We start from the raw sequence: 18,408 nt of genomic DNA on the forward strand, positions 1-18,408 counted from the left end.
GCCTTACCAGCATTTGCGTAAGATAGAACAAGTTCTCACTACATTCCATCATCCTAGCGTAAGTCTGGATCAAGTTAAACTTAGGGTGTTTCCTTTCACCCTATCCGACAAGGTGGCGTCTTGGTTAATTGCCCAAACGCCAAACTATGTGGACTCATGGGCTCAAGTTGTTCAATTGTTCATGGAACAATTTTACCCACCACTAAAGACAGATGAAATCCTTCAGAAGATTCATTTCTTCCACCAGAATCCTCATGAATCCTTTTCAGAGGCATGGAATCGTTTCACTGATCTTCTCATTGAATGCCCGCATCATAATCTTGCGAAAGACACACTTGTCCATGCCTTCTTCAAGGGACTTTTACATCATCATAAGGAGGTTCTAGATATCATGACTAGGGGTAGTTTTCTTACTAAAGGAGGCTTGGAGGCTTATAAATTCTTAGAAGATCAATCTAAGAGGAACAACAATTGGGGAGGTAACGAATCTTCCCGCTCCACTCTTTCTTCTTTTGAGATTAAAAATGATCCCAAGCTTAAAACTCTTATCGATGCCCTCACTAAAAAGGTAGATGCCCTATCTATTCAACAACAACCTACTCTAGTCATGAAGATTAACTCTACTTGTTGTAATGTCTATTTTAGTCTTGAGCATTCCGACTTCTATTGTCCTCTTGTCTATGCACAACCACCACCACAACCATCACACTTTAACCAATTAACTCAACATCAAGGACAAGGAAACTTAGGTGACCAGAATAGAGGTTTAGTGCCCATGACCCAGAACTATCAACATCAAGACATGAATGCTCAACAAGCTTTAATTCCAGTCCAACCATCTACAGACAAAGTAGTAGTGACCTTGTTGGAGAAACAAAATCAAATTATGCAACAAAACTTCAACTTGATGAAAGATCAGCATGATCAAAACTCTAATATGATGAAACAAACGATGCAAATGATGCAGTCTTTGTGCTAAAAGGTTATTGACATGTCTCCTAACCAAAATAATAACCAAACAGGTGTGTTTCCAGGTCAAGCAGTGCCTAATCCTAAGTCAACAAACACCGCCTTCGAAATAAAAAGTATTTAGTGTAATGGTAATATAACCCCAGGGGACCTACATGCAGTCACTACCCTTCATTCAGGGTGAGTAGTTGATAACCAAGTGACTATGCCAAAAGATCACCCGCAAACTAAAAATGATACCATACTAAATACTATAATAGAAATTGAAGACCCTACAACTGTAGAAGTACCAGTTAAACCACAACTAAAAGGGAAAACATTACAAGACCCAATAATAGAAATTGAAAACCCTACACCTGTAGAGGTTCCAATATGGACACTTAGATGGAAAATGGTTAAAGATAAAGCAAAGACTAATAATACTTTGGAACCTTATGCTAAATATAGAGATAAACCACTGTATCCCGAGAGACTAATTGTGTCTAAAAAGGACAAAATTTTTGATGAGATTAGGGAAGTGTTTAAAAATCTAACTATAAACCACCTTTTCTAGATGCTATAAAAAGTCTACCTGGACACGCTAAGTTTCTAAAAGTGTTGTGCACCAAGAAGAGGAAAACCAACATAGCCCACGAAGCCTTCTTAACTGAACAATATCCCTCTTTATCTGAACATAACGGAATTATTAAGTACAAGGACCCTGGTCGTCCTACTGTATAATGCACATGAGGTGATACCTTCATAACAACTGCTTTATTAGACCTAGGGGCGAGTGTTAACTTACTCCCTTTTTATTTATATAGACAACTAGGTCTAACAAAACTTCAACCACCAAAAATGACTTTGCAGTTAGCCGATTGTTCTATTAAGTATCCCAAGGGTGTAGTTGAAAATATTCTCGTTAAAGTTCAGGATTTTTACTACCCAGTCAACTTCATTATTCTTGACACAGAAGCTGCTCATGATTCTATTCCCATCATATTAGGGTGTCCTTTCTTGGCAACCGCCAATGCCCAAATGAATTGTTGGGATGGCTCAATGACTCTTTCTTTTGGAAATCTTTCTGTAGAAGTTAACATGTTTAGACAAAAGCAGGGACAACTAGGTTTGCCTGTAAAAGGTGAAGTTAAGTCGATTGAGAGTTTTGTATATCATATTAGTGCTTTCGACGATCTCGTCCCCACACTAGTAGATACCCCTCTTATGGAAGAAGACAAAGATCACAATTTTGACTCCTTGAACATAACTGAAATAGAGACAAAATTTCCCACCCTGCCTTCCGACCTTACGAGAGATGGAGTCAATCTCACAATAGACGAGATAGATTAATTCCTCAAAGATGGAGATAAATGCCATATTTATATGGATGCAAACAACCTAGATGAGGACTTCAACGAATTTCTAAGAACCTGTGATGATCCACCCTCTCAAGCACTACCTAGAACACCACCCTACCACCATCCACCTGAGCTAATCCCTCATAGAATCCAATCATTCTTCCCACCCTTTTCTTCTAACACGTATCCACATTCCAAGTATTTTCCACAACCATTCATTTTCTCACGGTCATTCACTTGGACACCTTATTCAACTAAGTTGCGTCGTAGAAAGTTTTGGGGCTTGATTCTCTGTGGTGGTGCATTCCATGTTAATTATTTATGGAAAGACCCACAACTTTTTCGGTTGTTGATATATGGTAAACTACATTTTAATACATTTATACTAGATAAAGTCTGGAGTATCTGAATAAAAATGACTCATTTTATTCTTCGATGTACTCCATTCCTAATCTTATGTTATGTGAGTGCACCATTAAGGTAACCGGACCCTCCTTTTGGAGCGAGTGGTTGTAAGTGTCGGATCCTTAGTCCACATTTCATGTGACTCATACATTCATCTCTTGCACTTTTTCTTGTTGTTTGAGGAGTGTTTCTCTATGGAGTGAGTTTCCTTTTTTATTTCTTCTTCGTAATTTTGTTTTTCTAAAAATTAAACATATAACAACTAAATAAAATAAAAACATAAAAATATATTAGTAAGTCTAGGGAATCTGACTGTAAAAGACCCAAGTTTTTGTACAATACCACCTTTCTAGAGTATAGGCCAAACAAAAAGTTTCTAACTTAAAAAAAGTTTTTCAATTTTGTTTGGGGGTGGCGTATTTTGGTATTTCATTTCAAAACATTTTGCCACCTTTTGCTTGTCATGTTTACTCCAGTAGAGTTTGTGTTAGTTAGTACATAACAGTTTAATTGTGCTTCATATTATCATATCATTTTTATAATATTTCTGTTATAGATACTGCCAATTTTTGCCATGTTTCTATGGTAAATTCTTTTCTTATCTCTTTACACTTTGAGGACAAAGCGTTTGATTGTTTGGGGGTGGGATAGAAACATTTGTAAATATTAGGCACTTTTAAAATGTAAATTACGCACTTTTCTTTATAAAAAATTAAAAATCATAAATATTGTTTATACTAGGAACTTAGTGATAATAGTATTGTTCCCTTCTCCATGATGATATAGTCTAGAAATCTCACGTAGTACTTGAATTAGGATTTAATTTTTGAAACATAGATTAATACATAGGTAATAGTCATTGCATCTTTTCACGAACATCTTGCATGAGCATCTTTGATTGTACTTGGCAGTATTTTTCTGAGACCTAAGTTAGAGTACTTAATAGATATCCTATGACACTACTACAGAAAAGGTCATATACCACTATTTTTTAGAGTGGTAAAAGACCTTTAACCACTGTTTCTAAACCGTGGTATCAGCTGGGGTGGTAAATACTTTTAATAAAATCGTGGTATAAACTTGTACTTATTTACCACGGTTTATCCTATAACCGTGGTAATAAAGTTTTCAAAACCGTGGTATATGACCATACGAAGTACTGGTATTTTGCAGAAACCGTGGTATAAAGTCACCATATTTGCCACTGTTCTTCCAAAACCGTGGTATATAATTTTTTTTTATTTAGAAAAAAAAATCCCTGGTTATTTAAATATTCTAATCAACCCACATACTAACTTCATAAAATAATTATACATATCACAAACTCAAAACACCATAATCAATTCCCTATTGAAAATCCAAATATATATAATAAAGAACCTCCAAACCAACTTATTCAATCTTGTTCTATATTCCAAATTGCATTGCAATGAAAGAATAACAAAAGAAAAGAAAAAATGTAAATCTATATAATTCACCAAGAACATTCTCTTTTGCATTGGCATTCTCGCCCAAAGAATAAGCAAAGTTTGATCACCCTATGTAAGAAATAATTATGATTAAAAAAAGGAAACAAAGTAGAAGTAAAATAGTTAAGAAATTGTATAACTATAACCACTTGGGATACCTTGTTAAGTAATTGGTTCTTTAAGATTCTTAAAGTATTATTAGTCGGTTGCGACGCCACTGTTACTTACTCGTGAAAAAGAAACATCCTGTGAAAAATATATGAATAAGAAATAGAAACAATCAAAAATATTATATAAAAACAAGAAGCTCTCATTCTTTAATCAATTATATATCTAGATGAGGTTGCATTTATGATTGAAGAAAGTAGAATTAGAGTTACTCTTTACAACTTTAATACATTTTAGGAAACAAATAATTTCCAAACCTTTATAAAAATACAGAGTCAAAAGTACTTCTTAAAAAGTGTAAGCATCTTATCTCCACAAGTTGACTGGAATTCAATTAGTATGTATAATAATAAGTTCGTGTGAACCAATCAAATATTCTCACCTACATAGTTACATTTTTCTCACATCAAACAAATTAACTGTAATTATATAAAGTTTCAGTTTAATCACTACAACATGCATACACATCTAGTCTTCATTCCTGAATACTATTTTTTTTCTTACTCGCCACACCTGCATGAGACTGGGACAAATACATGTTCCTCAAATACTTGTACCTATCCGATATGAGTCAAATGTCAACTTAGATACTACAAATAAAGTAATACTACCAAGAGGGACATACAAATCAGAAGCATTATCTAATAGGTCGGGTATAACAAAAGTTTCCAACACATGTACTACTCTTGTTTTACAAATCAAGCAATATGAAGAAAAATACCAAGCCAAAAAAGAATGGAAGAAAAGTATCCACCTCACTTGAAACATAGTTTTTGTCAAGGAAACTACTAAATGTTTGGAAAGCGAAAACACAACGGGAGGCGTAAGGCCTAAGCCTCAAGCGCACACAACTTTTTTAAATTCTAAGCAAACTAGTGTGAGTGCATCCCATTAATTCTCTAGTGTTCTTGTGTGTGTGTGTGCTATAAAGCAAGTACTCATATAGTCGTGTGTATGTTTGCTGGAATGTAAGTACTTGTTTTCGTGATCTTGTCTCAGACTAAGAGTGACTTAGTTGTATCATAGGGGCAGAAAACTCAGTGCAAAACCTAGCCCTATGATAGTAACCATATTGATGAGTGAAATAACTTTAGACCGTCTCTTGCTATTTGGTAGGACACATCATATTCTCTAAGAGAACCAACAAACAGTGAGTTGCCACCTATCTCTTTTTTAAGTAGCACCTTTTGGTATCAATGTAATTATTATATGCCAAATAAGAAAAAAGCTAAAAATATGGTGTAGTGCTATAAACCTATATAGGATCCTATTTACTTCAGTAAAATTTATTGAAAGTACATACCCACCTCTTTAAATAATCATCAAGTAGTGACATAACAAACTTGTTCTCTTTCTCCCCACTTGAACATATGTACATGCACAATTAATGTTTAGTGTTAGAAACCATTCTAGAGCACTGAGTACAAAAACCATTTATCAAAGAAAGGCTAAATAAATCAAGCATCAGTACAATGAGTACAAACCCTTTTGGTTTATTCAAGGCCAAATACACCTTTGGAGGTAGCTTCTTAGAAATCTGATTCCCATTCACATATATTATATCTCTTTAGGGTCTACTCAAGTCTACACAAAAAAAGGAAAGAAAAGAAACAACGTTACTAATAAACTCTAATATATTCTATGAAGTCAAAATGAATACTAAACTTGCGTACAGAAAATGAGTATGAAATTCATCATAATTAATCTAATAAAATAGATGCTAAATAGTGAGGGGCTATGGTAAAAAACTTGTGGAATGGTGAAAACATGCTAGACATATGAGAAAGAATTTAAAATTGAGTGTTTGGAGGAGAGTAAGATACAAAAGAAAGGGAAGAGATAAAAGTTTGGGGGACTAAGAGAGTCGCTTCCACCCATTCCCACAACCTTGCTATTCAGAGTCGAGGGATGCAAGAAATGTCCAAGAGAGAAGAAAACTGAGTGAAAACTCATACGTAAGAAACAAACATTTTCCTAAGCACCTAAGCAAACACTTCTAACAATTAAACTTGAATGCAGAAAAAAGAGAACAGAGGTTTTACGTATGTAAAAAAATATTTGCTTAAATCCAACCAGTAACCAAGTTTTGACAAAATAAGTAGCATATATGCTTTTGGTTTTTCTTCCTTCATAAATTTCAATTAAATTAGCAAAGAAAGAACATAAAAATAAACATAACTCTTATGTCATGGCATTGATCTATACTTGCCTTGTGCATCCAAGCCCAACACTATGGAGGAATAGCGTTGCCTTGTACACATTGTTATGTAAAAACAAGCGTCAGACAAGAAACATAGTAACAAAGAATTATGACATCATTCATGGTGAATATGTATGCCATTCATGTATTCATGTGCTCGCTAAAAAAAATAAGTCAAGACATTGAGCCGAAACTAATGAAATTTCATTTTTAAATCCCTTGTCGGATTACTCTCACATATTCATCTAGATTTTTCCCTTTTGATTCTTTTACTTAACGAAGGCTCGTATCTTAAAGCGTAAGTGACTAAACTTCTAAAACCGATTTATGTACAGTCTCCATATCTTATTCCTTTAGTACAATTTTTTTTAAGCTACTAAGAAAAAGCGTAAAACAAATACCTTGCCCAATACAAGCGAATGGGAATATGCATGTCTCGCTTGTTACAGCCATGCCAGGGCACTAAAGGTCCTCGCCAGGCCACTACTAGGCAAGTTATAACCTAAGTAAACCCTTCAACAAATTCACAAAAAGAAAAATAACGTAAGTTCTCAAAAGTGCAAAGATACTAAGCATACACCAACTGAAAATTCCTTAGCCTTAAATTTCCTTACCTCATCAACAAGTGCTCTTAACTTGACGAAAAAGGCAACTCAATGCCTCAGGTTAGACTATTTCCCTCTCTTCCTAATTAAATTCGTTCCCGTATACTCCAAAGCTGCTATCTAATTATAAAACAACCCAAATTTATTATGTAAACAAACCATGTAGCTTTCTCGCAAAAGAAGAAGACATCATTGATCATACCTAGTATAATTCTGTTTCTTAAAAGTTTGCTTTCAGTTTCCGTATTGTGTCAGATTCCATCACTTCTAAAGGAATAGTTTTCATCACCCACATGTTTATCTTCATAATCTACATAGAAACACAACAAAACAGCAAAACATTTCATAGCACAACAGGCCCCCTCGGAAGCATTCAAAAATAAAAAACAATCAGGGGTGGCAACAATAATGATAAAAGGTTTGTACTAAAGATAAGGTGATGAATTGCAAGAAAACATTAAATTATACCACAACATTGCAGACATGAAAGTAAACATCTTAAAGGAGATAATATATTAGCATGGAGAGCCACTTGAGCATTCAAGTGTAATGCATAGGAAAAAATCATACAAATGAACCATGAAGATTGAAAACATATATGAAGAGAAAAAATGGAACAATATGAGACTGCATACAAAGAGAGTGACTTCAATTATGGAACAATATGGCTACTCAAATGATTTATAAATGATGTCCCGCAAGCATTTACAAATGAGTGTGAAAACCATTCCACTTTGTGTTAAAATTGAGTGTCCTCTTGACCTCTTGACCGCTTTGTAGAAAAGATACTAGAAAACAACAGAGTGAAACAATGGTGTTTAAAGGGCTTTGGTTGTGTGTTTTGTAGGTGATCCTCAACACCGAAGTTATTATCAAGATTATTAATTTCAATCAAAACTAAAAAAAACCTTGGCAATGCATCTTAAAGCATATTACTTTTAACTTTAAGAATCAATCAACATTCAGAGAGTAAAACATTTTCACATTTCTAAATATCATCTCAAAAAGAAGGGTACCCCAAAAAGAAGTACCTTATTTTCAGCAGGCTCCACAGTAGCAGTTTCTTTCACGTCGACGTGAACGTTAACAAGCTCCATTTGAAATTTCCCTTCTACACTATATTCAAATACATGACCTTCAGAATGCTCCAGAAAAAGTTTCCTTTTGGTCCCATAACCAACAGAATACCACTCACTTGGAACTTTCATCAAACAATAAGTGTGTCACTTTAAAGTTCCCAACTCAAATTTAATGAAAAACAAAAAAAATGTGTAAAAAGAAATACTTTAAAATGAGCTCAAACCTTGAATTTGGACTGAGGGTTTCCAAGCCTTTCCAACAAACCATTCATTCTCCCTAAATCAAACCCGTCATTTGAATTAGTCCCAGCACCTTTTGGCACACCAGATTTCTCGTAATTGTTCAATTTTTGTGAATAATCTACAAACTCATTCAACTTCGGGTCCTCATTTCGGTAACTTGAAAACCCTCATAAGAAGCATAGTGAAAATCGAACAAATCAAACCATATTGATAAATCTTGCTTCTAAAATTGGAAACGAGAAACCCTTACCTGAATTAAAATATGAACCGAGAAGCTCACAGGGTTGTGAAGAAGTTCAAGAGCAAATAACACGAGATGGTTTGAGTCAGTTCATGGACTCTTTTTCCTCCTGATAGAGTGAGGGCTTTTGGCATAAAATTTCAAAGGCCACGGTAGATAAGACTTTTTTTGCCAAAATATAAAATAAAAAAAAGTTATAAACCACTGTTTGAGGAAACAATGGGGTACTCTAGTTTAAAAAACATAAATAATTGAAACCCTGGCATATGGCGAACTAGATCCCATGATTTTTATCAATAGAAATAGAAATAAAAATAACAAATTTCTACCGTGGCATACGTGTTTTTGTCATTGTGTTTGACATAATAGTGGTATAAAACTTCTCACCTACCGTGGTAAATGAGTAATTTTGTAGTAGTGTGAGCATCTAGCCTAAAAGCCTCATAAGAGTGAAATATCTGAGTGATGACACAAGGGAGAAGTCAAATCCGAGTAGAGAAATCACACATCCACTTATTTGATCACCACACCATATCCTAAGCGAGAATTTAGGCCCTCTTTAGATCAATATAGCCAGAAATTCACACCTATATGAAATTTATTATCCGCTAGTCGCCCCACTGAGCTTTTCATTAGCCTTTTCACAAACCATAAATCCTTTATCCAATAAAACAAAATAAAAAAATAAAATCAGCCTACCTATCTGGATAAGTATGAGAAATAGGACGAGTGAAGAAAAGAGAAGAGAAAAACCTATGTAAAAATAAATAAATAAATAGTTAGTTGCTTCAGAAAAAGAAAAGAAAAGAAATTTTCATCCAAAGAAAAGAAAAGAAAATAAAAATAAAAATAAAATAAAAACTCCAAAAATAGAATAAAAGGAGTAAAAAAGGCAAATGATGGAAACAAAGTGTAGAAGCAAAAGAACAAGGTTTTCTCTAGTTACATAATATGAAGACCCTATTTTCTCAGACTTGTCTTTTTGAATATCCATTTCCCTCCTTTTTTAACCAATACATACACCCCGTATCACCTAATAAAGACCTCCAGCTCAATTAGGAATAGGTTGGTGTGATAGTAAATGGTAGATGTGTTTGATCGACCTCAACTTCCTTGGATTGTCATTGAGATTGTGAGGAAACGTGTGCCCACTGCACACTGGAGTTAGCAAACTTGAGTGGAAAAATCAGAGTGTTATGTGTTTTGACACATTCCTTGTGAGAACCTACTTAGGCACGCTACCCAAAAGTTTCAGAAACTGACCTGCCATTGCATTTCATATCATAGTTCATTGTATAGTTGTTTGTCTTAAGATGATTTGATTATTATTCATATATTAGCTTAGGTTTCGACTTGATTATTCTGTATTCATTACTAATGAGATGTATAGATAATTGAGACATAAATAAGAAAACAATAGTTTTATTTCTTAGTTGTTATAGTATAGATGAAGTTTGTGAGTACCTTTACTGGAAAACTCTCACGAGGCTAAAACTCTTCCACTAGGGAATTCCTAGTGGTTTAAGGTCTTGTTGGATATGGTCAATGCAATCGCACTCGGTGAAACCAGATTAGTTAGAACTTCATTTTTAGTCACTTATTCTAATTTCTCATATTTGCTTGAGGACAAGAAAAATGTTTTTTGGTGGTTTGATAAGAGCCCAAAACTGTAGTTTTAACCCCTTAACAATATTACTTTTAGACCAATTATGTGATTAATAAATAAGAGTTAGTACTGTTATCGTGTTCTTATGTATTTCAGGCATTGAAGTCGAATATGTGCAGAAACGCGTCCCTTTTGCGAGATAAAGAAGCAAATATTGGTTGCTAAGAAGTTCTATCATTAAAGGCCAAGATTCAAGGAGAAAAAACCTTTTTTAAAGCTCGGTCAAAGCTGAAAAGTCAAAGTCAACACGGGCAGAAATAGCGCACAAAAGTCAGCTGAACTTCCAAAAGCCGTATCTTTGGAGTCAGACCCCAGAATTGGACCTACCTTTTGTCAAAACAACCGGCTCGGAAAGAGTTTTCTAATGGTCTGAGTCTTGACCCAATCAGAGGAGTAGAAGTGGACGAAAAGAGCTGTTGAAGTCATTTCCAGCTGAAAAGCCTTTTGTGGACTGAAATACTGAGGTTTTGGGCTCGATTTTCCGGCCGAAAACATGGCTCCAAGCCCATGCACGAAATTGTGGATCTTGTCTCTTTTATATCAAGAGACAAAAGCTTAGCTCTTAAGTTACTAAGTTTTACTTCATAAAAATTAGTTTTAGAACAATAAGTACTTAGATTTTAGTTAGTTTTTACTTAGTCAATTAGTTTTAGTTAGTTTTTAATTAGTGAATGATCAAAATACTTAATTTTAATTCATTAGTTAGTTTTAGATCTAGTTAATTAGCATCAAATTAGTGTGTAGAACAAGATTTAGTTTTTAGAATCAATAATTAGTTTGTATTTCAAGTTTTAGTTTCTAATTCAATATTTGATTCATAGATTTAGTTTGTCTTAAATTGATAATTAGTTATTCACAATCTTAGTTCTAAATTAGTTTTAAATTCAGTTTTAATCCATTTTGAATCATTATTATTATTGTTCAAATAGATTAATAGAGTTTAGTATTCAATTCAATAATTACTTCTTCTTTACATTATGTCTTTCTTTCATTATTTTAGTTTAATTAATCCAATGATATTAGGCTAACCCCCCCTCCCCCCAAATTAGAGGGAATGATTATGAAACCTAATGAGGAATATATTGCTTAGTAGAATTACTTCACTGTGTATATATTTCAATGAGTTTAGTTTACTATATACTTCCAAAATGAGCATATGATAAATTAAACTAGGGATTGTTGTAATTAAGTCGAGAGACTTGGTAGTAATAATCCTACATGCTAGTAATAATGACTATAGAGATGTAGGTTGTTGCTAGGGATGATAAAGGTTGAGGCTTTAGGTTGAATCGTTGCGTGAAAACCTAAATATGATCTCTTTTCAATGAATAATTCGATTCTTGCATGAAACTAGTTATTACGTGGATTGATTACTCTTCTCTATAACTTTCTCTTCCATCAAAACCCTATTTTTATTAGTTTAGTTAATTTAGATTTATTTGAATCCATAGTATAATTGTAGAATAGAAATTTCACATCACACATTACTCTCACCATTGTTTCTTTGTGTTTGATTAATTGAATTCGTTTAGTCTTGATAGATTAAGAGTGGAACGAATCCTGACTCTTTATATTGTATAATGAATTGAGAGTAGGAATATTGATTTAAGCACTTATTAATGTGATTGATTATTTGTGTTTACGCATAGATAGTTAGTTTACGTAAATTGGCTATTATCAGTATGTTACTTGCATTGTATAAGTCGGATATTAAGGTTTATGGAATGTTGTCTGTATATTTATAGTTTTCTTCTTATTCGAGGATTGGTTACTTGACTTAACTGGCATTGGTCAAGATGGTTAAGTAGCTAGTTCTACGAATCCGTATATCTTTTAGTAGTTGGGTTTACGACTGAGGCATGAGGTTTTATATTTGGTTTGAATATAATCTTATTAAATGTTCAGGTTATGAGAGGTTATTATGTTTATGAAATGTTGAAAGTACAGAGGAGGTTCTGTCGAAATTTTTCCAGAAAGGTCACATCTTGGGTATATTTGTTTGAGTTTTGGGGTACTGCAAGTCGAGGTCTTCTCGAGTCCGCCGTCTTCATTGACAGACCCGAGATGGGGCATCTGTGTGAGCAAGATTCATGACCACGGACATCACAGGTAAGAGGAACGATAGAGAGACAAGTGGGCCTTGTATGGTATTGGGCCAAAGAGATGGGCCCAGTGAGTTTGACCTAAAGAGAGCGCGGGAGGTGGAGAGGTGGCGGGGGAGAGGGAGGAGAGAACTACTGCAGAGCTGATGGGAAAATGGTGAGATTTCAGTTCTTCGAGATGAAACCGCGGAGTGGAGACATGTAAGACTAAAAGGTGTGAATTGGGTTAACACACTAATTTGCATACAACATGATAAGAATATGTATGAAGTCAGACCTTAGACACAACTAATAGTTCAAGGGTTAAAATCTAATGAAAACATATGCAAGGGTTAGATTTGGGAATCTTAGAGTTGGGAGAAGATTGCTACGAAGATGAAGGGGTTCCTGACCTAAAAATTATTTGTTGTGGACAATATGAACCAACATTATGAATTTATATAGTGCCCAAGAAAATTTTCCATGACCCATGGTAGAACTCAAAGTGCAGTAGCATCACAATTAAAGAAGCAATCCCTCTAGAGGAATCTTGACATACTTAAAAGCATATAAGAAGCACAACTAACGAATTAAGCACATACGACATACATTTTCAGGCTAGAAAGTTGAAATTAAAATGCAGAGAGTCCTATTGAGGTGGTAGTTACAACTTTTAAGTGCTTTAGTCTTTAATAGTAATTGAGCATAACAGCCTTGCATCCGTTAGTTAGCAACCTATATTCCATAACAAAAAATGACGCTAGAAAAATAAACAAAGAAGAAATCGTAAAAAGTCCATCAAAGAGAAAAGAAAATTCCATACATGAATTATTTAATTGAAAGGAGCACTGATCTAAAACATACCTAAGGATTAACAAAGCAGATGAATTAGGTAAAAGATTAAAGAGCTAAGAGGGAACAAATAAAGAATTACCTTTCTAGATGATGATTCTCAAGAATAATATCTCAATACAGCTTGAAAGTTTGCAAAAAAACATACAACCCTCAAATGAAGATCCAAAGTGGTACGTCACCCACCTATCATAACAATTGTGTGAGGTTCACTGTCTACAGGAAAATGAAAGCTTTGGTTAGGTTATTCACATCAGTCACCCACAAAAAAGATGGATCTCGGAATTCATAGTAAGAAACTAACCAAAAGAATAAATGAGCATTTCAACTTAAAAACTAATCAAATTGTGGCCAGGTCAAGACTCGGGAGAATAATGGACAAAGCACACCATTTGAATCACTTGCTAATAGGCGAACTACAACTATAATTATTATAGATGAAGAGAACTATGAAACCTTTAATTTTCTTATTGATGAAGGTTTTCAATTCAAACTCATATTATGCCTCATAATTGTGAATTATCTTTAATTTCTAATCTTGCTAGCTCACATGGTGCATGATCAAGGCACATGAGGGAGTCCTAACCTGCTAACCATTAGTCACACTACCGTAGGATTAAACCTAACGTAGGCACTTTAATTGTTTGTGTATGAAATGTCTGCTTGCACTCAATGGAAGCAAAAAGTTTCTATGTTTCCAAAATTCAACAACCATCACATGTATATACAACAATCTCATAGTTTCAGTGTTCACTGTGAGATTGTGTGTTAAGTTGGGATAACATAATTAAGGAAACCACATTTACCCCTATTTAATAAAGAATCACATGGTCAATTCTCCTGTTTAATGGTACTTCATTTACACACTCAATCAATAAGAAATCCAAATGACTTGAAAATAACTACCAAATCCAAAAAAACATAAGAAGTCAGTTGAGATTTAAGCCTTAAAATACAAAATTAAAACCAAAGGGCTCATCGGGTGTAATAAACAATTGCATTATTTGAATTCAAAGCTTTGATTCCTATGCTCAATGATCAACTTGTTAAGCAATAAGATGTCAAGTTGAAAATAAGTAAATATAAAAACAACAACCCAAATCGGTATCTGGCTTTTCAAAAACCATATGGGGGGGGGGGGGACAACCTGTGCAATCTGAAGATGATCCTCGAAAATCAACAAAAAACGCAATAATGTAATGTGCGGAAAAGAAAGTGTGAAGGATAGGAAAACAAATAGGAAATGAAGAGTCACACCTGGGAGAAACTTGGAAGAAAACATAGAGGGCGAGCTGGGTGAGAAAAGTCTTTCTCCAGAATTGACTGTACCCTAGAAAAGTTTAAGGATGCGCAATCAACTCAAATGGACTGCACTTGAAAAAACTCGAGGCATTCAACTAAAATGGAATTTCATTCATGAAAGATTCTCACGTTTGAAACTTAATAAAGAAAAATAAAAATAAAAATAACCATAATCGAAAATAAGTCCATTATGAAGAAAAATTTAGATAGAAAAGAAGAAAATTTAAATTCAATGGAAAAATGCATAAATCATTGAATGAGATAAAATAGAAAGTAATGGATATAAACTTCTCATACCGCTTTCGTACCTGAAAGCAATACGCCAGTGAAGAAAAGATAGCAGCGGCAATGCAAGGACTGGAATCACAGATGAAATAGATATATCAATCTAACATTCAAAGAAATTATACAGTTGGTTCATCAAACTATAACAGACAAAGCAAATAATAACCTTTATCAAATGCTCACCTACTTCTGTTGTAATGTCTTTGCTTTTCCGGTGAGATAGATATACACAAATAAAATGGAGAAGAGAGAGACCGTGAGATTGTGTAATGAGGGGGAGGGGTTGCTTTTCCGGTGAGATAGACATACAAAAATAAAATGGAGAAGAGTGAGACCGTGAGATTGTGTAATAGAAATTAGACTAAAGTGAAGTATAAACAATCAAACAGTACATAAGGTTGTTGGATTTCTGACCGTTGCTCTTATTTGTTTCCTCAAATTGGTAGTATTTTGCTCTTTTCAACCCGATCAATTAAAATGAAAGCACAAATTGGTAGTAAAGCTTGCCGGAGCACACAAACCCTCACCCCACCCGTTTCTCCCATGGACAGAGAGAGATCTTAGTATCGAAGCTAATCGCCTTTTTTTTTCTTTATTAAAAAGGTGGGGAGATGGAACAAAAGGAGAAGCAAATGTTTGTTTTTCCAAATTAATTTCTAATCGCACTGTGGTCGAAGCACTGAGAGGTGGAAGGAGAACCCAAAAGGTTTCGAAGTTTTTCACCTAGGTCCAATTAAATTCTAATCTCGGAGAACGAAAGGTTTGGACACGAAGGGTTTCCACATTTAAGAATTTTATTTATTGCCCTAATCTCACGTGGAGGCAATTGTGACCCTCAATTTATACTGCCTTAAATTGAATCCCAGTCGTAGGCTATCAAGACTGCCCTATTTTGTTAAGGAATGGAAACAAATAGATTAAAACCCCCTCATTATTTTTTTCGTTCAGACTTCATTCCTAAATCCCATTGAATCTTCCAAAATTACATACATTTTGTACCAACAGGTTCTCCTAACCAATATACATGCATGAACAAAATGTTCATTACACAAATAGTTCACACACAATAAAAAAATTACGTAAGATTAATCAATAGATTATACAATTAGAAAGAATAAAGAATCACATAGCATAATTGATAGTGAGTACAACTCACCTTTTAAATGAGAGAGAGATAGCATGCCTTCACATCTTCCAGATTAATTTACCTTGCTCTTTCTATAAAAATCATACTTGTTGTTAAATAAATAACATATTAGTAACAATTTATCGGACAACACACTGCATCAACCATCGTTCCAAGTATTAAGTACCCTTCTACTAAATATACATAGTAGTCATCATCTACAAAATGATTTAATTTAAGATATAACCATTTTAGATGATGAAGTAGAGAAATGCAATTTACATCAAATGAACCTACATTTCTAACAATATTAAAAACTGTTTTAGGATAATCAATCGATAGCGCAAACACATAATTGGATACGGTTAATAACGTAAACTCATATCATACAAACCTCATATTAAAAGTGCAAGAGAACAATCTGATATGCTTGGTGATACATGAATCTTCCACTTTACATCCTATTTAAAAATGAAAGTCAATTTTGATTCTCTTGCGAATAATGTTGAAAGCAGATTAATATTTGGTTGTCATGTGTGACATACCCCAACACTGTGTTATGTGTTCACCTTGATCACTCCTCATGAGTCCTTTTATAATGAAATGAATAATAAACATTAAAAGAGAAAATGACGCGAGACATGATTTTCAAAGTACATTGAATTTTGAGAAAAAACTATGGCATTCCTTGCATATTGGCTTTTTTCATGCTTGAGTTGTGATCGTGCTGGTCACATCACAGACAAAAAAAGTGATCGATAAACGATAAATCCATGCAATTGAGATATACCAACTAACAGTGAGTCCACCAAGAAGCATATATAGTAGAAAGTAGAAACACAACTTGAGCAATAACACATTGTCCTTCTTTCCCTCTCACCTAAACCAACAAATGAAAAGAAATGGCAATCAAAACTATATACATGCTAGATTAACGTTGAAAAATCATAAAATACAAAAGGCTGTAATGGGCTAGAGATGAGCAATCGAATATGATGAAAAATGTATTTTCCCTTGAAATATCCTAGGCAATCGGAAAACTGATAAGAAAAATAATGGAATGAAATAACTGATGAAAGAGAGATGGGCACTTGCCTCTCATGAAAGACATATTTTTCCATGAAATATCCAAGACAATAAAAAACCTGAAAAAAAAAGTAAGAGAAAGATTGTAAAGGAGTAAAGACGCGGGGGAGGAGGGGATTAAAACTTAGTCCACACTATTCAACCATAAAAAAATCCAAACCTTTGGTCTTCAAATTTGAATAAAATTCAAATTCTGACCCCAAACAAAACCCCAACCCCAAGATCACGCCTTGAACTTTTGTTCATCTTCAACTAAATAATAACATTTTTGTTTCTTCTTTTTGGCACTTTAAAAGGTCTGGTACTGGTACGTAAGGCAAGGTAGACATAAACTTGAATAAAACAAAACCATTGAACCCAAAATCAACCACAAGGACTCATACCTTTAACTCATAATGACTCGACCTATATACTATAAAGAATAAATTAGACCAAGTGGGATAGTTCCATCATATCGTCCACAGAATATAACGTACTTATTAATATCATATTAGTTTTTTTGAAATAAGATAAGATTTGTGGATTAACTTAAAAGCACAAATATTGTATTACTTGAAAACTCACCTCATATGAAGCACCAAGTAGTATCTTTCGCACTCTGCTAACAACACCATGAATGATTAAATTAAGTTGCTATGATCAACCTTCTCAGGCCGATGAGACATATCATTCAATCTGTTGAAAACTTCCCATAGTCTCCTATGGGATAAGAACCACGTCGGTAAGAAACATGATCCTTTTGGTAGGTGGTTAGCTAATATAGTGTTGGGGAATTATTAAAGATATCATTTCTTTAAAAAATCTTAATGAACGTAACTTAAGCATTATTATAATGTCCACCACCATTTAAACAAACGCAAAACGTAACAGATCCTTAAAAGAAAGATAGGAAAGCAGCTATAAACAAACTGAAATGGTGAACCAAATAAAATATATCCACCTTCTAAAGTTTTACCAAGAAACTAACAATCTCAAAGCCTAAACATGTATCACCAATTGGAGGAAAAACATGGAAGATCAAAGACTTATTACCAAAGCATCCTGAACTAACAAAAGAATTAACTACATTGTGTCATACCTTGTTCAGTGACAGTGATATTTAGACCACTCCTTTTTGGCTCTTCATCAGTCATAAATCAGTGGTGTATAATGACTTGTAGCACTGGACTTACAAAGAAACTCTTGAAAACCCAATAAAGGAAGAATCCATCTTCGATATAGCAAACAAAAAAAAAAAATCCATATGATACAAACAAATCACATGTGAAAAATATGTAACCACACTGGATGACTT

The 18,408-nt window shown here is 34.0% G+C and overlaps 1 long non-coding RNA gene and 1 other non-coding gene across 2 annotated transcripts; both read right to left on the reverse strand.

Annotated features, from left to right (window-relative positions):
* Nucleotides 1–215: 215 nt before the first annotated feature.
* Nucleotides 216–321, reverse strand: LOC147516930 (small nucleolar RNA R71). Its single transcript, XR_015214587.1, has one exon. It is a non-coding gene; the product is annotated as a small nucleolar RNA R71 (small nucleolar RNA).
* Nucleotides 322–7,170: 6,849 nt separating this feature from the next.
* On the reverse strand, nt 7,171–8,340 carry LOC147516931 (uncharacterized). The gene is made up of 3 exons (XR_015213769.1): nt 8,185–8,340; nt 7,356–7,463; nt 7,171–7,273 (listed from the first exon to the last, which is right to left on the reverse strand). It is a non-coding gene; the product is annotated as an uncharacterized LOC147516931 (long non-coding RNA).
* Between the last annotated feature and the right edge of the window lie 10,068 nt (nt 8,341–18,408).

This window comes from Coptis chinensis, chromosome 2 (assembly GCF_015680905.1).
Source record: "Coptis chinensis isolate HL-2020 chromosome 2, ASM1568090v1, whole genome shotgun sequence".
NCBI lineage: Eukaryota > Viridiplantae > Streptophyta > Magnoliopsida > Ranunculales > Ranunculaceae > Coptis > Coptis chinensis.